The sequence below is a fragment of the Mirounga angustirostris genome, unplaced genomic scaffold (assembly GCF_029215605.1).
Source record: "Mirounga angustirostris isolate CCGP_5_RB_7025 unplaced genomic scaffold, mMirAng1.0.hap1 SCAF_8, whole genome shotgun sequence".
NCBI classification, from domain to species: domain Eukaryota; kingdom Metazoa; phylum Chordata; class Mammalia; order Carnivora; family Phocidae; genus Mirounga; species Mirounga angustirostris.
In genome coordinates, this window is record NW_026991716.1 from 52,358,538 (window position 1) to 52,380,930 (window position 22,393).

General features: G+C 36.3%; 1 protein-coding gene and 1 pseudogene across 3 annotated transcripts in view; both read left to right on the plus strand.

The window, feature by feature from the left end:
• The window catches only part of PRIM2 (DNA primase subunit 2), a 329,039-nt gene that overhangs the window by 242,932 nt on the left and 63,714 nt on the right, over window positions 1-22,393 (plus strand). The window lies entirely within an intron of this gene.
• LOC123837835 (elongation factor 1-alpha 1-like) lies at window positions 365-2,564 on the plus strand (annotated as a pseudogene).

Sequence of the window (22,393 nt, forward strand, 5' to 3'; positions counted from 1 at the left end):
AATCTGTCTTTAATAAGGGGCTCTTTCTGATAAGTCAACACTTACAGGTTATTTTAACATTGTTCTGTGGTGATGATTATCTGCCACGGTTTTATGTATTTTAATTATTAATTTTGTTGATTGAACCTTGAGGCCTTTTACACAAACGATGCAGTTTGAATGATACTGTGGCAATCCCATTTAGTCTCTGTTTACAACCATATTGTTTCATTTCAGCCAACAATAATAATTCCTTTCTTATGGACTCCATAGCACATATGGTTTACACATAATGTTATTTTAAAAGCTATATTTTTGTTAGATTTAGATGTTGACATTCAAGGTCACTAACAAAATTTTATGTGATTTTTTTAAAGATAATTTTAGTCTTCCCATAGCATGGATAAATGTATTATCTAGAAAAGAGGGAGAGATTGCACTTTCTGATGATTATTCTGAATAATCAAGGGGCAGCTAGATGGAATTAATTTCAGTACTACTGGGGATGAATTAGATTTAGTTTAAACAAGAGCCAAAGAAAGCTTCGTGTTTATCATCTAAGGCCCAGCCCCTGTGCTGATCTCTTCCTGAATATCTGAGCCAGCATTGACTACTTCCCTGAACATCCCTTTTAAAATCAACTAGATTTTAAGTGTCTAAGTAGCCAGAGACTCCACCAACCTCTTTGCACTGGATAAAATGCTGTACACCTAGTCTTTCCTTAATATGTATTTGGTTAAATGGTCTTTACTGCTTTTTCGCAATGGGTTTGCTGCCAGAACACAGGTGTCGTGAAAACCACCCCTCAACCTAAACCAGAATGGGAAAGGAAAAGACTCACATCAACATCGTTGTCATTGGACATGTAGATTCGGGCAAGTCTACCACTACTGGTCATCTGGTCTACAAATGTGGTGGGATCGACAAAAGAACTATCAAAAAATTTGAGAAGGAAGCTGCTGAGGTGGGAAAGGGCTCCTTCAAGTATGCCTGGGTCTTGGATAAACTGAAAGCTGAACGTGAACGTGGTATCACCATTGATAGCTCCCTGTGGAAATAGGAGACCAGCAAGTATTATATGACCATCATTGATGCCCCGGGACACAGAGACTTTATCAAAAACATGATTACAGGCACGTCTCAGGCTGACTGTGCTGTCCTGATTGTTGCTGCTGGTGTCGGTGAATTTGAAGCCAGTATCTCCAAGAATGGGCAGACCCGTGAGCATGCCCTTCTGGCTTACACCCTGGGTGTAAAACAACTAATTGTTGGTGTTAACAAGATGGATTCCACTGAGCCGCCCTACAGCCAGAAGAGATACGAGGAAATCGTTAAGGAAGTCAGCACCTACATTAAGAAATTGGCTACAACCCTACACAGTAGCATTTGTGCCAATTTCTGGTTGGAACGGTGACAACATGCTGGAGCCAAGTGCTAACGTAAGTGACTTCAAGACTTCTAGAGAAAGCGATGGAAGGGGCAGATTTTGACACTAAATGACAACCGTTTGAGGAATGCTAATGGACAATCTTGTTTTAGATGCCTTGGTTCAAGGGATGGAAAGTCACCCGTAAAGATGGGAATGCCAGTGGAACCACACTGCTTGAAGCTCTGGATTGCATTCTGCCACCAGCTCGTCCAACTGACAAGCCCTTGCTTTTGCCTCTCCAGGACGTCTACAAAATTGGTGGTATTGGTACTGTCCCTTGGGCCGAGTGGAGACTGGTGTTCTTAAACCTGGCATGGTGGTCACCTTTGCTCCAGTCAGTGTTACAACTGAAGTAAAGTCTGTTGAAATGTACCATGAAGCTTTGAGTGAGGCTCTTCCTGGGGACAATGTGGGCTTCAATGTCAAGAACATATCTGTCAAAGATGTTCGTCATGGTAATGTGGCCGGTGACAACAAAAATGACCCTCCAGTGGAAGCAGCTGGCTTCACGGCTCAGGTGATTATCCTGAACCATCCAGGCCAAATCAGTGCTGGATATGCACTTGTGCTGGATTGTCACACAGCTCACATTGCTTGCAAGTTTGCTGAGCTGAAGGAGAAGATAGATCGTCCTTCTGGAAAAAAGCTGGAAGATGGTCCCAAGTTCTTGAAATCTGGTGATGCTGCCATTGTTGATATGGTTTCTGGCAAGCCTATGTGTGTTGAGAGCTTCTCTGACTATCCTCCTCTGGGCTGTTTTGCTGTTCGTGACATGAGTCAGACGGTTGCTGTGGGCATCATCGAAGCAGTGGACAAGAAAGCAGCTGGAGCTGGCAAGGTCACCGAGCCTGCCCAGAAAGCTCAGAAGGCTAAATGAATATTATCCCCAATACCTGCCACCTCAGTCTTAATCAGTGGTGGAAGAACGGTCTCAGAACTGTTTGTGTCAATTGGCCATTTAAGTTTAATAGTAAAAGACTGGTTAATGATAACAATGCATCGTAAAACCTTCAGAAGGAAAGGAGAATGTTTTGTGGACCATTTGTTTTTTTGTGTGTGTGTGGCAGTTTTAAGTTATTATTAAAATCAGTACTTTTTAATGGAAACAACCTGACCAAAAATCTGTCACAGAATTTTGAGACCCATTAAAACAAAAGTTTAATGAGGAAAAAAAGAAAAGAAAAGAAAATGGTCTTTACTATGTCAAGCTATTCGTTTTCCTCATTAAAAGTTCTGGGATGTGCTACTTTTTTTTTTCTTTTCCCTTCACATTTGAATTTAGCTGTAGTAATAAAGACATACTTTATTAAAAAGTATAAGGAACATGAAAGATAAAAGATCATAAAGATCAGGAACATGCTGTCATTCTTTCAGGGAACCCCTCCAGCCAGATAATTTGCTCTTCTGACTGTTGCTTATAAGGTGGCTCATCCTCAGAGCAAGTGGACCCTGAGTGTCAGGGTGAATGGCTTGTGGTATTTTCTCTTTGTGAAGATAAACCAAAATCCTAAAGGAAAATACTTTCTATACTGTTTGTAGGGTTTATCTACAGTGAAGGAAAAAGTAGCCATCCATAGGGGATATAATATTTAAGATTGTTGATAGAGACAAAAATGAAGTAAGAAAATATTATTCTTTTTCTTAAAAACATATTTAATATTTTAACTGACTCTTAGAAAAGATGACTGATTTGGGGTAAGCTTGCTATCCTCTGGCATAGTTCAGCCATCTGTAGTAATTTGTTAGAATGGGGAATGCTAGCATTTATTGAGTCCTGCAGTGTGCCCGGCACTTTCTGTAAATATTCTTACTTAATTTTCAGGAATTCATCATATGAGAGTGGGTATTCTTATCATTATTCGAATTTTGCAAAGAGACATCCTGAAGCTCAGTGAATTTCCTAGTAAGTAGAAGCTGCAAGGTTCACATAATCTTCCTGTTTTCTAGATTGCCTTGATGGTATTGTCTTCTTCGCTTAGAAGGATGAAAGATAAATACTGAAACAAACAGAAATAGGCATTGCTAAACACCTAGGTAACTTAATTACTAGGCGAGCCCTACATTTAGCTAAGGGGGAAGAAGATCCTGTGATCCTCATTTTTGGAAAGACGTATAATTTTTTTAGACCAGAAGAGCTTATATATTCATATTAATTAAACCCTCTGTATAAATACTAATGTTTTAAGAGGTTGTGAATGAAAAGATATGCATAAGACATGACTCATAGCCTTGAGGTATATAGTCTATACTAGGCTGGTATCTCAATGTAATACAAGTTTTGAATTACCTTCCAATTAAGTATAAGCTTTTTGAGGGGTGAAGACTATGTTTCTTTTTTCAGGTTTAAACTCAAGTAACATTTATTGGATACTTGGAAACCTTTCTCATAACATAATAAATAAATCACTAGCCTCCTGCAGAGTAGTTCAGTAGTTTTGGAAGGCAATGTGGTCTCAAGGGAGAACATAGACTTTGGAATCAGAACAGAGCTCAGACCTAATCTGCTTTTTAGCTGTATGGCTGATGAGTCATCCTCTCTCAATTTAGCTTTTCTCATCCCTCAAATAAAGATAGTAATGGCATTGGTATGGAGATTGCATATAATACTCTTAGTGTACTACTTATTAGCACACTAATGTATAGTAGATAATAAAATATTCTTCTCTTGGTTCTCAATGTGGGATAGAAAATGATAAGTACAGTATTAGGGCAAGCTTCAGAGTGAGATACTACATCCACCTAGGGTACTTGCAGAGGGCTTCCTGAGGAAATGGATGCTTGAATTGAACCTCGAAAGATGACAGGATTTGGACATAACAGAGTTGGGACACATGAGTATTTCATGATCTATGAAGTGTTTATAGAAAGGCTATTGGTAACATAATGGAGGACCTCTTAAACTATGGTTTGATTAAAGACACAGATCTGTCACTCAGGAGGATGATTCTTATATTGAACCTTTGTAAAAGCTGAGAGCATGTTATTAAATCTCAGTAAAAGTATTTCTGCTAGATGCTGAGAAATTAGAGGCTGGTTTCACTGCTGTCTGGTGATCTTAATACAGGGAAAGAGATTAGAAAATCTAAATGAATGTTTACTCGATACATGTGTTTGGATTTTCCTTTAAAATACCAGGTATCCAAAGAAAGTTGGTGGGGAGTGCTGAGATGAGATCTGTTCAGAGTTCAGTTTTCCATTGAGTGCCAGAATGCTAACTTTTAGGTCAGTGCCTCTCAAACTCTTTTTGTTTGCCCCACCTTTTGGCTATTTGAATTTTTGGTTGCCCACATAAAGGGTTTAAGTTGAATCCATGGAAGTTATCATTGCAAAAATCACTTGGGGCTCCAAGTGATGATGGCCCAACTTCAGTGTTCCACTTGTTCTAGTGCATTCACACAGTCTTTCTTTGGTTTTACCTGTACTTCCCACCTGCAGCACATTGTGCCTTTCTCAAAGTCATATGTGACCCACATATTGATTGATGTCATGGTGATCATCTTTCTCCTGTTGCGGCAAATATATATTTACCCTTTGATCAAAATTTAAAGAACCGTTTCAGAAGAGTTCATGAGATACTAGACAATGTAGATGTCCTGGATGCCTAGCATCCCTAAGGCAATATTCCATTCTTTTCCAGTAGTTTATGCCCCAGGACACAGCATAGTTTTGTATTTTTATGTTGTTTTTAAACTTTATACTGATTCTGTAGATGGACTCCCCTTTTTAAGGCTTCTAATGTGTATCTTCAGCCTAGCCTTCCCCCTGAGCTCTAGGCCCTGATTTCCCAAGTGCACTAGATCGTACAGACACAGTCATGTTTGAAGCATCTCAGTCTTTGAAGTCTCCAGCACTGAGCTCCTGGTCCACCAGCCCGCCCCAGTCCAGCCCCTCCTGCAGTCTTTTCTGTCTTAATGGCAGTTCCATTCTCTTAGTTGCGCAGTTCAAAGACCTTGAGGTACACAATCTTTGGCTCCTTTCATTTTCCTCATACCTATGCTGTTGGCAAATCCGTTTGGCTCAACCTTAAAAGTATATCATTTCTGACTATCCCTACTGTCACAGCGCTGAGCCACACACGCCATCACCATCTCTTGCTTGGATTATTACAATAGCTTTCTAATTGCTTCCCTAGCTTCTGTCTTGGGCGCCTGGGTGGCTCAGTCGGTTAAGCGACTGCCTTCGGCTCAGGTCATGATCCTGGAGTCCCGGGATCGAGTCCCGCATCGGGCTCCCTGCTCAGGTGGGGAGTCTGCTTCTCCCTCTGACCCTCCTCCCTCTCATGCTCTCTGTCTTTCATTCTCTCTCTCGCAAATAAATACAATCTTAAAAAAAAAAACCCAAAAAAACCCTAACTTCTGTCTCAGAAGATTGAATCAGTGTCAACAGAAGCAGGGGGAAGAAGGGTCACTGTTTAGGCCAATATTTTCCCTAAAAGGACTTTAAAATTCTTTCAAGCCCCTGGACAAAATTTCTGTTAACACCTCATAGAGTTTCGTGCCCTAGATTTGGAGAGAAGTGATTTTTTTTCTCTCTGTGTACTGTCGACCATAATGTAAGAGCTTCTCAGTGTGGCCCCTGTGAATGTCTGACTTGAACAGCCTCTTGATGGACAGTTATCCTTGGTATCCTAAATATATTACTAATCTTAAAGTAATGAGAATATTATGAAGTGCACTCACTACCTAAAGTAACTGAACATAATTTCATCTTCTTTTTAATGATTTAGAACGAACTTAAGAATTTGGAACTGCTGCAGGCTGATCATTAGAAACATCAATTATCATTGCATAGTAAAGGAAGTGCTGGTTAATAGAGATTTCCAGTTGTGTTAGTGTCAGAAAAAGCCGCTTTCTCTCTTCTAAAGTTAAAAATAGTGTATTAAACCTTCTTGGTCATTTCTCCTTGGAAATTTGGGGCAAAGGGTGATCTACAGATGTTATGGTAGTATGTTTTGTTGTGGACTCACTAGCAGTGATGGTTGACTGGTCGATTTTATAATTACTTCCAAAAGGAAAGGTCAGTAATTGAACTTTGCAGGTATTTTATTTGACTTGAATATTCCTTACTTTTTATTTTATATTTATTTCCCAACCCTGTAGACCTGAGGCTCTTTCTGGTTTAGTGGCAAAGTAAAAGTTACTAATGAGAATGTCTTTGGGACATAATTATGTAGATTTAAAGGAGTGATGTAGTTTTAATTATGCCCCTTAGCTAGTGTACTTGCATTTTAAACTCATTCATGTCTCAGTGTATTTCCCTCCGAAACTTTGCTTTTCTCAGGCCTTAAATTACTAATCAGCTCATGGGTGTACCCGAAGGTTATGTAAGCTAAGTTGAAGACTGCCAAAGAATGTGTTTAAACTATTAATCCAAAATATACAGAAGTTTATAGTTTAGGAAAAATGGCCCATGGGCTTATAGTGTTCTTTGCTGGATTCATAAGAAGGAAAGTCCCAGCATTGTTTGTGTATATGTGTTTCCTCCCTCTCTCCTTCCCTCCTTTCCTAAACAAAAACACCCTTTGGTTGTAATGTGTTGAAACATATAATATATTGTTTCCCTCTGGCTATTTTAGTAAACTGAGGGAACTTGGAAGTAAAATAATAATAATAGATACTTTAAAATTTTTTTACCTCTGCTTTTTTGGCTTGTTTGTTTACTTTCATTAAAAGCTTCTAGATGTAACGGGCTACTAAATCTACTAAAGGTAGCAACTACCTTGAAGCTATGAAGTGATTTTATTCACTTAATATAGAAAAAAGTAAACCCTACTTTGTGGGTGGTTTTATTTTTATTTGTGAGAGGCTAGCATAGGGAAGTCCATGGTAAAGTCTAAGCAGTAGGCTCAGAAAATCTTTTGAGGCCAGCTTTCCTCCCAAAGAAGCAATAAAGATGTGGAATTTAGAACAGGAGTAAGTGACCTTTCTTTGAAGGAGGAGATAGTAAAAATTTTGACTCTGTGGACTGTATGGTTTCTGTTGCACTTACCCTGCTTCTGTAGCGTGAAAGCAAAAGTAGGTAATATCTAACCAAATGGACGAGACTGTGTTATTATTGACAAAAACAGGCAGCTTTCTGAATTTGTCCTGTGGGCTGGACCTAGTTTACAGACTCCTAATTTAGAACACGGATTCCTTAATTTTTTTCTTTGTTTTCCAGCCTGACATTCATCAAACGCCTTTTGTGTGTTTTAGCTACTTTTATATACTTTTAGTCAGTGATCTTCACAGTGGCTTATGAGACAGATGGAGAAAATACTTCTTAAAATGTTTACATTATGAAAAATTTCAAACATATGCAAAAACAAATCCCCACATATGTATCATCACCAAACAATTAGTAGTGTTTTCCATATTTCATTTATTTATCACGTTTTATTTGAATTTTATTTATTTTTTTAATTCATTGTATTTTAGCTGACATATTTTATTTATATATATTTTTGAAGACTTTATTTACTTGCCAGGGAGAAAGCACAAGCAGGGGGAGCTGCAGGCAGAGGGAGAAACAGGCTCCCTGCTCAGTGTTGGGCTCGATCCCAGGACCCTGGGATCATGACCTGAGCCGAAGGCAGACGCTTAACTGACTGAGCCACCCAGGCATCCCTAGCTGAAGTATTTCAAAGTAAGTTTCAGACTATGTCCTGTGATGCCCGCATACCTTACTATGTATGTCTAGAAAATATGGGCATTTTCTTACATAATTGTAATACCATTATCTTACCACTTGGCAGAATTAACAATAAGTTTTTGATAACATCTGTTATCCAGGCCAAGTCCACATTTCCCCAGTTGCTTAAAAATATATATATTTAACACCCAATTTGTTTGAACCAGGACCTAAATGTTAGTCATATGTTACATTTGACTGTTGTCTCCTAAGTTTCTTCTAGTAATGCTTTACTTAACGTCCCCTTTTCTTTCTTTTCCTTTTTTGTTTGTTTGTTTTCAGTCTGTAGCTCCATGAAGCAATTAACCAGTTCAATAGAGTGTTTCACATTCTAGATTTGTTTGCTTTCTGTGGTGTCATTTGTTACCATATTTCCCATTTTTCTTGTAAGTGAAGTTAGCTGTAAAGACTTAAGTAAATTTAGGTTCAACCTTTTTGGCAAGAGTTCTACATAAGAGATACCTTGTTTTTTGTATTGTGTCCTATCAGGAGGCCTATCAGTATCCAGAGCCTCCATTGTAAAGTTCCCCTTCAACTTTTCATCTAATGTTTTTATCCACTAAATCATCTTTCCCAAATCAATTATCTTATTTTCACTTCTACGCTTACTGGCTGGAATTCTTCTCAAAGAATGTTCCCTAATCATCTTGGGTATGTTACCCTGAAAAATACGGTTCATAAGGAAGGCAGTATTTTTGAATCTCATTTTATAGATTGGAATTGAGTCCCAAAAGGTTAAATGAATTGCTTGAAGTCATAAACTTAGTTCAGAATCAAAACTGAAGTTTTAATACCAATTCTGGTTATCTCGGATGCAAACACCAGTGGGAGCCAGTGGACTGGCATCCCAAGTTTTTGGTTCAGAAGTTAAAGGATGAGAAGTAGGGTGATTTAGGATAATTCCCATTTCCTTTCTGTCTCTTCCCACCGCCTCCTCTGAATAAAGAGAGTAAGTTTTATCTGATAAACTGCAGAGGTAGTTTTCTAGAGCAATCGAGTGCTTAGGAATCAAATTGCTTGGATTCAAATTCCTGTTCTTACCACTTAGCAGCTATAACCTTAACTTTTGCCAAGTTATTTAATCTTTACATGCTCTAGTTTCCTTGTCTGTAAAATGAGGATCCTAATAGTATCTGTCTTAAAGGTTGTTGTAAGAATTAAATGAAGTTGATACAAGTAAAGGGCTTAGAATAGTGCCTTGCATATAATAAGCACTCAGTATCATTTAGCTTTTCAGAAATAGAACTTTTTCATAGCTACACTTTTAATTCTACTAGCTGTCCAAACCAAACATTTAAAATTACATAGTAATTGTTTTCCTAACAGCATGCTGTTGTTCTGTTGATGCTAAAAGTGATTGTAGGTCAGTATTTGGTGGTCTTACATGAAAATCTAAGAAATAGCATGAATCTAAAGAATGAAAGTGTGGATGCTGCATTTCTGTAACAGTTGTAACTGCAGAGAAACCTTGTTTTAAATTTTTAGTTACATACATAGGATTATTTAGTGAATTGGTGGATAGTGGTTGAAAAGATGCGTGTAATCTGAATGCTCTGCATTTTAGATTTTTTTATGTTTGAATTTCTTAATGTGAGGAAAACTTTTTTGGAATCTTAAAGCTTTTCTCTGAGCACAGTAGGAAATGCTATCAAATGTATTGTCATATTTTCAACAGGACATAAAATACTTTATTGTGTAGTATGTGGGAAAAGCAAAACATGCAGTGCCTTTTTTCCCCTTATCCATTTCCTACTTGTTAGCGTGAGAGATGGTATCACCATATTTAAGTTGTGTTTATAATCATTTCTTTGTCATATTTGCAGGACTTTTAAAGACGAATTTTAAAGGATCTTTTCAGCAGAGTATTTTCATCATTTTTTTAAAGCGGTGGAAACCATAATTGTAATTTTCCAGATGTGAAATCTGCTTATAACCTTCTCATTTTGCATTATTTTCTTACAGTTGGCATTTTAAGACTGCGTGAAAATATGTATATGCATTTGATTTGATCATAGACCATTCCTATTTGTTCATAGGCATTTCTTCTTCAGTTTGTTGTACAGTGTTAGGAAAGGTTTTTCACTATTTATTGCTTGAGGTGTCAAGTATCTTTTGAGCCATATTCAAAAGGACAGTTTGCTGTGGGTATGTGTAATACCTCATTTAAGATTTTTCTGAGTATTTGAAAATGCTTTGTATTCGGCCATATGAATCAGAATGGGTGCAGTTAGTCCCATTTTTAGATGTAGACATACACAGACACGTGTGTCTGTGACCAGTAATGTGATTCGTTACGATGTGACCCAAATGCAGTAAGTAACTTGGTCTTATTACTGTAAGGAGTTAACTGTTTTTATCAGTCTTCTCCCCCATTATTTATATGAAACCGTATCACCTAGCCGGAGGTAGGAAGTGATACCATGGGCAGAACTACAGGTTTGCAGGCCTGTATTAATATTTTATGAAAGAAAACACTGTTTATTCACTGAACCAGCTTTCCAGTATTATTTGTTTACTACATGCTCTAGAATCTGTATTTGCAAATGAAACGCTATTGTAGAACGTTCTGATTAAATAGAATAAAATTAGGAGCAGTAATCATAGCTTTTTAATTTAAACAGTTTCGATTTTCAAATAAAGAAAAATGTATTACTTTCTATTCTTGCAAAGACATTAAGGGAATAATAAAAATGGTGAACAACTATGTGATTAAATGTGAAGATTGGGGAGCTCTCAGAGTCCTCAAGGAGCTGTGCCTGTCAGGTACTTTGATGCAGATACATGTCTTTTCAATTTCTGGTAAGGCTCCAGTGTTGGAAAGAACGCTGGATCTGAAGGCCAGCGGTCATAGACAAGGCTCTTGCCTCTGTCTTGGGAGCTCTGAAAAACAAATTACCATTTTGGGCTTCTGTTTTTCTTCCCCCAAAGGGAAGGAAATTATACCTGCTTTTTTTTGTGAGGATCAAAAGTTAAGTAAGTTTCCTGGGAGTGAGAAATCTTTCCAAAGTACAGATTATTAGTGCATCAAAGTTAGGATAAACCATATTGGTTATGAGAGAAAGCACAGTGATGATTATTTGGGTCTATTAAGATTTGACTAGATTCGTTTTATCATCTTGGTCAAGGGTTTCTTGGTAGGGGAAGGTCATACCTACCTTCCCCAAGGTATTTCTGTGCCTTCATCTGTATGTGGGAATAATAATCACTATTTTGCATTGGTTCTTGTAAGTAGCAGCAATGTCTGTCAAGTGCCCAGTGCACTGCCAGGCACATGTAGGTGCTCTGTGCATGGTAGCTGTTGTTGTCACTTGCTTTAAAGAATTATTGATAGTTAACGAATACTCATTTCATGCATAATAACATGTAAGAAAGTAATGTCCCTTTTGGTAGGAGGAGGAAGTTGTGAATGTTAACAGCATGTGGCATTTGTGGAGAGTGTTGATTTCTAATAATTTTCTTTTTTAAGGTAATAGGACTAATTAAAATCAGTGTTGCAAAATTAAGTAAAAAATGAAACCAAAACATTGATAATTACGTAAATTTCTAAGCTTATATTTAATTTATACTTAAGATCTTTCCTTTCTCTCTGAATACTCTCATCTGTTTTCATTACTCAGACTTTTTTTAAAAAATAGAAATTGAATATAAACTTGAAGAAGTAAAAGTATAATTAAATGAGAGAAATTTATCTATTGAAGTTCAAATCCTGCCTATGAAATCTAAGGTGAATTCACAAACCTCCAGCTTTCATTTCAGTTCTCAGTCTTTGGTTAACTCTCTTAGTTATTCTTGCCCGTTATTTCCTTGTGGATGTGGAAATGAGTTGTGTGTGCATGGGAAACCATCTTTTAGTTGGTTAACTCACCATGGCAGGTGCTGAGCCATGGTGGCATCTTTAAGAAAGGTAATAGAAGGAAGGGAAACACGAAGGGGGAGAAATCGGAGGGGGAGATGAACCATGGGAGACTATGGACTCTGAGAAACAAACTGAGGGTTCTAGAGGGGAGGGTGGTGGGGGGATGGGTTAGCCGGTGATGGGTATTAAAGAGGGCACGTTCTGCATGGAGCACTGGGTGTTATACGCAAACAATGAATCATGGAACACTACATCAAAAACTAATGATGGACTATATGGTGATTAACGTAACATAATAAAAAAATCTTTAAAAAAAGGTAATAGAAGCACTTGTCTGGGAAAATGTTGGGAATTGAAATTAACTGATGTGAAAGAGCTGTGTATAAGACTTAAAAAAAAAATCTGTTTTATATAGGTTTATATAGTACAAGCCAGATGACTTTGTTTCAGCTTTTTGGTTTGATCCTTTGTATTGTATGGTGGAAAATGATTTCTTACCATTTCTTTTGTGATCATCTAACAAATGTCTTTAATTTCCTTACAGAATTCATGAACTTGATCATGTTTTCCTACTCAGTATCAGTAATCTTGGCCATCACAATTCTCTATGTTTTGAGGCTTTTTCTTGGTTATAAACAGCATTGTTACTGTAACATTAAGAAAATTTTTCTGATTGTTAAGTACTTGGGTATTTAACAATGGAATAGTTGATTCCTTTCTAGGAATTACAGTGAAAAGGTTTTAAGTGGCTTTCCAGCATGTCCTAGATGAACTGTAAAGCTTCTTGCCAGCCTTCTGCCTATAAAAACTGCAGTTCATTTAGGGGAAAAATAAACCTTGCACTCAACATATTTTCTGTAATTGAATTAATTGCATGATTGGAATTAAAGCATTGAGAATTTTGTTTGAAAAATGAAAAGCATTAAAAATTTTGTTTGAAAATCTTGTCCTATGTGATAATTAGGAGCTAGGGTGTACTACTATGATTGCAGGTTCATATTCTGTAATTCACAGTAGCCACTTATGTTCTCAGAATGTCCAATTTCATGATGGTTTTTGAAGACTTGTAAAAAAATGTTGTGGGTGTTTTCGTTAGCAAAAGTGATTCCACTTTTTTTACTCACATAAAGTAGATCTAATCTTATAACAAAACATAACTTTTGGTATAGTTATTTGTGTTATATACAATGTACATTTCAAATTGGATAGTATATTGTAGAAAAAAATAAGTGACTATGATGTCTACTTCTCAGTGTGGGAAAATAGGAGGAATAACCATACTTTTAAAATATTGCTGTGTACTGGTCAAATTTTATATTTCAGATCAATTTGATGTATATTGTACATTAATTTGATTTAAAAAACCCATTTTCACAGGAGGTACTTTAGAATTATCCAGACTTGAATTCAGATCTCAGTTCTACCACTGACTATATGTACAACCTTTATTGAGGAAGTGACTTTATTTCTCTGAGCCTCCATTCCCTTATTTGTAAAATGGCATTGAAGCTATTTTCATAGTGTCATTAGGACTTAAGCAAAATAAAAAATATAAAGCTATAATAACATATGTAAAAGGGTACCTAGAACGGAGTAAGTACTCAATGAAAGAAACTTTACTGAGGTTAGAAAATAACTTTTCTTTGCCAGAAAATAAACCACAAATTTTGAGAGATAAATTCAAGATATGATTTGATTTTTGGAATCACTGTTTCATGAGCTGTGAGAAGATATAGTTCATATCAGTTGTCAGTTTTTAGCAAGAGATTTGAGGAAAGTGTATACATTTCTTATCTTCAGATTATAAAGCTGAGGAGCATTTTTTTTTTAAAGATTTTATTTATTTATTTGAGAGAGAATGAGAGAGAGCACATGAGAGGGGGGAGGGTCAGAGGGAGAAGCAGACTCCCTGCCGAGCAGGGAGGCGGATGCGGGACTTGATCCAGGGACTCCAGGATCATGACCTGAGCCGAAGGCAGTCGCTTAACCAACTGAGCCACCCAGGTGCCCCGAGGACCATTTTTTTTAATTGAAGTTACCATCAAACTGGCATCGTTCCTATAATTTTTTTGCCCACAAGATATTCACAGTGGCAGTTTACACATAGAATTTTATTGGAAAAGAATCTATTTGATTTACATAATGATAAAATAATAAAGAGTCCTGGTGTCCCTCTAGTTGTCTTGTATTAAGGTATTAAAAACCCAGTCAAAAATACATGAAAGACATTTTCTCTTTTTTTTTTCACCTTTCAGTCATTCCTCTTTAGAAAACTTGTCATTTCTGTGAAAAGATTTTGCATAAACTTAGTTATTACGTTATTACTCTTGACTTTTAAGATGGCAAAACCAGAAATGACCTATCTTCTTTAAATTATTATTAAAGTGAGAAAGTTCCTACATATAAATAAGGCCATGAATAAAAATTATGGGTTATTTTTCCTCTGTGATCTCCCTACCCTATTATTAGAACAAATAGCAAGGAATGCATTCTCAAGTAAGAAACACAGTGAAAACCAGGTTCACAAAACCAGACATTGTTTTTGGAGATTCCAGCAAATTCGTCATATTAGCTGGGTTCATAGTTACTAAAGACTAAACTTATAACCTCATCTCCTTAGGGGATGAGTAGAAATGTGCAGTGCCCATGAATGAACTCTGAGTCACCAGAATGGAGCCATCCTGATTTATATGTAATCTGTAGAACTTCAGTCACCCCCGTCCTGCCTCTGTGTGCCTCCTGGATGTGTTAAATTCTTAACATCTTGCTTTGTATTTGTTGAAATGTTTCTTTATATTGATCTTATCATTTGTGAATATTCTGCATCTCTAACTAGAGTCTTTAACACCTAGATTTTCTTTAAACCATGCCTTTTATTTTTTGCCTTCTTTCTCCAGTGTCCAGTATAGTACTCTAAAGTCTGTTTCTTTAAGGAGAAAAAGTTTAATTAATGAACAAGATGCTGTCAGTGTAGTATGGCAAAACGAGAAGAAAAGGCAGATTAAAGCTCCTTTTTACTGGGCTTTGTTCAGTCCCCAGTTGGATGGAGTAGCGTTGAGTATCAGCAGCCAAAACCATGGAATTTGAGAGTACTTGTTTCAATATTGAATGAAGGCTCAGCCGAGAGTGATGGGTTTTAGTGCATTTTTTTCCCTGAGTGGAATTAAGGTGACTTTCCTTTTGCACATTGTGTCACCTCAATTTAGGAGATAAACAGCTTGTGCTTGTTGGTCAGGTAGCTTAATTTTGCAGGTTTATGGGACGTGATGTTTTCATAACAGAAGGGAGGAGTAGATAATAATCCTTTGAACCTTTAAAGAATTGAGATTTAACAGTTCATTATACATTTATATGCAATTTTTTTGTGCATACCTGTAGAATTTAATTCATAATTTTTGAAGATCTTCACTGTCAGGGATAGTGGGCGTAAGGCAGAGAGGTTTAAGGGGATAGAGAGAGGTCCCTGCTATGACAGTTCACTGTCTGGATTGGATTTAATACAGCTAAAGAAGAGAAATCCAAACCATGTGACGGGGGACGTTCATTCATTGCTTAACACAAGTCAGAGCAGCATGTTTTGTGAAATTTGAATGGTTTAGTATTCTAAAATAAAGCACATTCTTTAGTGTTTATATAAATCATCTAATTTACCTCTTTGGTGAAAGACTTCTCATTATCTGCTACGACTTCGGTTTCAAAAGTGATAGTGTGCTTTTCTTTTTTTAAAAACAAATTAGGTATATCAACTTGATTTGGGGATTATTGGTATTCAACAAATTACTCTTTAAAGCGGCACATCAAAATATTATTATTCCTGTAATTTTACGTGTGCTATGTTTCTCATTACTGTTCTGTTCATTTGTATGCTCTATAGGACACCAGAGTCAGCTTTTGAATTTTAAAGAAAATTAATCTACATATTAAGTGGCTAGTAGACTTGTGATCCTAGAAGTTGTCATATCAGAGCACCATGCTTGGATTTTCACAGCTATCCCAGTTTTATTTTTTATTGTTACCTTGTCACTTAAGTCATTAAGTTTGAATTAATGTATACTAAGACTTATTTCAGAAACAGCTTTTCTTTGTAAAACAGAGTGGACAATGATAATTTCTAGTAAATGCATAATTTATGATGTGATAAACTGAAAAAGAGCTACTCAAGAAATTTTTTGTAGCAGTATGGTAAGTTTTGAAACATTATTCATATGTCTTTTAAAGATAATATTGGGGGGGTGCCTGGGTGGCTCAGTTGGTTAAGCGTCTGCCTTTGGTTCAGGTGGCTGCTGGGATCCAGCCCTGCATCGTGCTCCCTGCTCAGCGGGGAGTCTGTTTCTCCCTCTGCCCCTCCCCTCTCTTGTGCTCTCTCTCTCTCAAATAAATAAATAAAATCTTAAAAAAAAACTAAAGATGATACTGGGTGTGTGTGTGTGTTTCAGGAGGAGAGGTATTTCACATGATAATTTATCTAGGTAACTTTCCAGGTAAATTTTAAGCAATTGGATTTTTCTTCAAAAGTTTTTAAATGTGGTATAACATTTAAGTTAAACTAAGGGGGGGAATTCCCTTAATGTAATTAGATACCGTAGGGCATACCTGTACGTACACATGTATATTTCTCTATAGCTGCTGATAGAGACAGGTTGTAATCACTTGAGCAGAAAGGTGAACTTGGGGACTTGGAGTTCATTTCTCCACCCTTCTCCTGTGGCATTAGAGAAATAATCCTCCTGTTCCTCAGTTATTTTAGCTATAAAATGGTGATTGTAGTACTGAAAAGGATATTGCAAATCTTTTCAGTCAACTGCTTCTATAATTTACAAGTGGCTACCTTTAACTTTCCAATAACTGCTTACAGGAAATATTAGGGAAAGGTAATTATTGGCATCACTACCACACCGGTAAATGTTTATTCAGTGCCTGTAATGCACTAGGCAGGAAGCAGGAGCCCGAGACCCTAGATGACTCTAAAGGAGCAAGGACCAGCCTTGGTTCCCTGCAGTTACCAAACTCTTTTTCTAAAACACAGTAAATTTTCTAGCTTACATCTAGGAGACTGTGAAATGAAAAATTATAGTGTATCATTCATTCTACGAGTATTAGGTGGAACCATATGAAAATACCATATATGTAGATCAGAAATACATAATGTCATGGCAGTTGCATCTGGTCCCATTTCATATTTACAGAGCCACTGGCATGTGTCAGGCATTGTAGGAGCTAAAGGCATAGAAGTCAACAAAATAGACATAATCCTTGTCCTCATGGGGTTTGCATTCTCATGGGTTCTCCAGCCAGACCTCTCTTAATCTAGTACAACCACTGCCTACTCTGCATCTCCACTTGGATGCCAAATAGGCATCCAAACATATTCAAAACCAAGTTACTGGTGAAAAACAGTGCACCTAGATTTTACTTGCTTTGTAGATAGAAATCACAGCTAGTAGGATCATGAATATATGACTTAGCCCAAGACCTCTCTTTTTCTGTGTCTATCAAGATAATAGAGCCAATAAATAAGGCAGTAATTTTTATAGCACCAAATGGTGATTTTTATCTATTGAATTTTAAAATGTACTCAGACATGAAAATGGAGCCTGGTAGACTGCTAAACACAACTATGATGTATTTGCTCTTTCTAATACATTGCAACAAGCTATTCTGTATCCTTCACTACACGTGGTAAATAGCTGAGACGTGTTACGACTCAGTGAATGTGCTCTGAATAGGGAATCTACAGAGCTAGATTGGAGTTTCAGATTTGGTATTGAGGAAATATCCATCAGGAAATATAAGTTAACTTTTTACATACTTCAGTGATGTGAAAATAAATGAGATAATAATTACCAAGTGGTTTGAAAATTCATTCTTGAGGGATGAGAGTTGTTATAAAAATATAGATAATAGTTTTCATATTCATAGTTTAATGTAATCCATGTGGCTTTTGTTTTTGTTTTTCTCATTTAAGATACTAGAAAATTTTGTTCCGAACAAAAACCAAAAACTTTGTTTTGGAATGTATCAAACTATGTGATTTAGTCTTTGCTCAACAGGCAGATTGAGCCTCAGCAGGGGAGCCAACTGTTCTTTTTTCTGTGTTCATTATGATATAGCATTGATATATTAATTTTTAAATCCTCATGAATGAATATATAAGACATTTGTTAGGCTATTGAAAGCATCTTTTAGTATTTAAAAATATATGCTTTAAATTTTTGTCAAGGTGATGAAATTGAAAAAAAAAAAAGCATTTTCCTGGTTTGTCATGTCGTCCTTTTTTGTTAGCATGTCCCTGATGTATATAGTTCATTCGAAAGACTAGCATGGCAAAATAAATTCTGTTTCTTAATGAGATATCACATCAAAGTTGAGAAGCAAGTAGATAACCTGAAGCTATACAATAAGTTTACATAGCCTTCCTTTGGTAGAGCCATCTTCCTGCATTGCTGAGAACACAGTCCATCAATAATTCAATTTAGTTATAAGAAAGCAGCCACTTTGCTTTGAGACTTTAATTCCGATTCTTTATCATAATTCGCAAGGTGAAGTAACCTATCCTTACTGTGGTGCCTGTGAGTAACTTATCAGTGTAAGGGGAAAATATTTCTCCTCTGTCATGAATATTTTATTATTTCTCAGATAGTTCCCTGGAGTTTGATATGCAGCTCCTTTGTATTAAGTAATAAATTTATAAGTTGGTTATGTATAGGTAAGTGGTATAATGTTCCAAGGGAAAAAGCCCACTAAGATAAATTCACTTAAGTTTTCTATACTAGATAACTTTGGAAATTCTTTTTTTTTTTTATTTAAGATTTTACTTGTTAAGTAATCTCTACACCCAACGTGGGGTTTGAACCTACAACCCTGACATCGAGAGTCACATGCTCTACCAACTGAGCCAGCGAAGAGCCCCTGTACTAGAAATCTTTGAATTATATGAGAAAAAAATGATGCCTGTTGACTTTGAATGACCCTTGTAACAAATCAGCCTTCCTTATACTTCATACTGGGAAGCATAACAGTGTGCTGTTATTTGTAGAGTTTGGCATGACTTGCTAGATGTTACAGTAAATTAAAATGGCTTTACTTAAATAGGTAATAATTTGCCTTTAATTATTATGATAGAAAGCCTTTGCTGAATACCTCAGATTTTAAGCAAATTGAAAATTACCACTAAGTTCTGAAAATAGCTTTTGCTATTTTTACATGTGTTTATCATAACATGGTAGAAAGTACATGGACTTCGAGCAAGTCATAAAAAGGTTGCAGTTTGGCACCCTTCACTGTGTACATTTGAACATTTCACTTAATCATTTAAAGTCTCAATTTTCCAGACTGTAAAATAAGGATAACCATACTAATTTTGTAGGGTCACTAGGACAATCAAATGAGATCATCTGTGTTATGCCTAGTTCATTGCCTGGTATATAAACATTTTATTTTGAAAAAATTTTAGACTTATAGAGAATTGCAAAAATTGTACCCAGAGTTTCATATGCACTTCACCTGGCTTCCCCTAAAATTCATTCATGTCTTAACGAACTGTTATACAATTATCAAAATTAATGAATTAACATTGGTACAGTATTAACTGGAGTCTTTATTCAGATTTCACCAGTTTTCTCACGCATGTCCTTTTGCTGTTCCAAGATTCAATCCAGGATTGCACATTGCGTTTAGTTGTCGTATCTCCTAAAATGATACTGGTGACATTAGCCTTGATCAGGTGGTTAAGGTGGTATCTGCTGGGTTTCTCTACTGTAGAGTTAACTATTTTCTCCTCAAAATGTCTTGGGGGAGATACTTTTAGGCTATGTAAATATTCTGTTTCCCCACTAATTTTAGCATCCCTCAGTGGATCTTACCTGCAACTATGATTAGTATGGTGTTCTAATGGTTATTTTCTCTTTCCCTATCCTTCTACATTTATTAATTGCAATCCTTCTAGAAGGAAAAGCTGTCCCTTCTCCCCCATTTATTCATTTTTTCAGGTATTTATATCAGTATGTACTCATGAACATCTTGGAATTATACATTTCATTCTATGAGTTATAATTCCATGCTATTATTGTTTATTTTCTTGCTCATATTGTTCCAGCTTTGGCCATTGGGAGCTCTTTCAGTTTGGTTCCAGTGCCCTTTTGACATGCCCCATCCTCTTTTTAAGGACCTCTTCTCTGGTACACAAAATGCTCCAGACTCATGTTGTCATTTCCCTGCCCTAGTCTTAGAATCAACCAGCTCTCCAAAAAGCCTTGTAAACCCCTAAAAAATAAATAAGTAAATAAATTTGCCACCCTCACCCAACATACACTTTTCTAATTTTTGATATATTTTGTGTGTTTCCCTTTGATCTCCTTTAGATGCAGCCTTAGAGAATTTAGTCTCACCAATTGGGAACTGTTGTTTCCTAATCTTTAGAAGAGAGACAAAACACTTGCCTACAACAGGAGGCAAGAGATCCTCTCTTTGTCCCTGAAATTGTAGAGGAATAATCTAGCTTGTCACTGTACATTAAAACTTTATCTCATGCCATTTGTCATTTCATGTCATGATATATTTTTCTGTCAGTTACTGCTAGCTTTTAAAAGGGATTTTTTTCTTTTGGTCATCTGTTATGTAGCCAAACTTAGCTGACTAGAAGATGACATGTAATCTAATAAGTGACATGTCTCACTATATTATTGTGAATTTGAGAAAATCATTTAATCCTTTTAGCAGTTCATTTTTAGAGTTATTTTGGAGCTGATTTTGTAATTATGATGGAAGTAAAAGTGTGCTAAAGTTCTTGTCTGTTCTGTAGAGAGTCTGATTCATTTTTGACATTGATAGAAAAATGTATTTTAATATGCTATGAGTAACCACTAGAGGGTGGTCATGGGTAACCAATTACCCATTTGCTATTTATTTAAAACATTCTGACACTGAAAGATTGACAGTAAAGATGGGGAGGGGAATACCAGCAAGTAGAATCAAAAAATTGAGTGATAGTATTAAACAAAATAGCAGTACAAGGAGAAAAGGATTAAACAGGACAAATACATGTTGATAAAAGGCATACACCACCAAGAATATGTGACAATTCTGAATCTTTATCCAGAAACGTATTGAAATATATCAATATATATCAACATTTGAACGTCTATATAAAAATATATTTATAAAGATTTGTAGGATTTGGGAACTATATTTTAGCGATTATCTTGGTAGCTCTTCAAAACCATAGACTTGTTACATATATATACTGGGCTGTAAATGATACCTTAAAATGTCTCTTTAAAATTCTATCATAGTAGAAATTTAGTTCTAGAAAATACTTGCTTTGGATTAAAGTTGCCATATAAGGAAATCTAGAAGAGCAAACTATTAAAAAATTTGACAGAATGTCTGAGAAGATGAGTAAATAGGATGAAACTAATCTGGCAGAAGTTAAATAAATTTACATTTAATTTTTACTTCAAAATGTTTGTAAAAATCAATTCCTGTATCTGTAAAGAAGAGGGAGCCTTTCCCTTGGGGAGATTAGAAGCTCTCATCAGCTAACTATTGTGTAGTTCTTTGATTGTAGGCTCAGATGATGTTTTCAGTTTGCTTCTCTTGTTTTCAGCGAGTGAAAAGACCAATTTATTCAAGCTGAGCCAGCTCATCTTGGACTAGAGCATTCTACATCAGTCAGCCTGCTCCTGTGGTTTTCTGGTGATAATTTGTTTTATGTTGGCTCTTCCCCTACCAGTGTGATAGAGATTAAATTGCTCACCTCTTAGGGGTTACTAAATTTAGTTTTTTAGGCTGTAAGAATGTGATTCAGTAAATGCTTTTGCTTTAGTGAATGAAGGATTGTCTATGGTTTCTGTCTTCAAATTTTGGAAAATTGTATTTGGAATCTTAATACATTTGCATTCACTGTTATGTCAGTGGCATTCATATCAGTGAATAAAGTAGACTTTTCTAAAACAAGCATTCCGGGGGAGATGGTGAAAATTCCATCATTAATCTGACCTTTCCTTAAGATCAGCACACTTGGCTGAACAGATATCCAGTTAAAATGTAAGATTACCTTTTAATTTACCAGGCGGCTGCCCCAGACCATATCCTCTGGATGGAATTGTTGAGACCTCTATTGAAACATGTTAAACAGTTACAATGTGTAGTGATAGGAATTTGCTAAATCTCCTTGTTGTTCAAAGTTAACATTGTAATAAATACAAGATGAGCCTTCAGTCCTCTTGTGGGGATGGCCCAATGAACCTACAGTACAAGAAAGACTTTTAACAGTTAAGACTAGTAAACATTTAGTGAGCAAATGCAATTTGCTGGGCCTTGTGCTAGGCAGGAGATTTACAGAAGTGAATGAAGAGGTGCCTGAAATAGGCAGTGCAGGGACTAAGGTTCTTTGCCTACCTCCCCTGAAACTTAGACTCTCATTCCTTGCTTTTCTGTGTATAATAATGGCTGCACTAGAT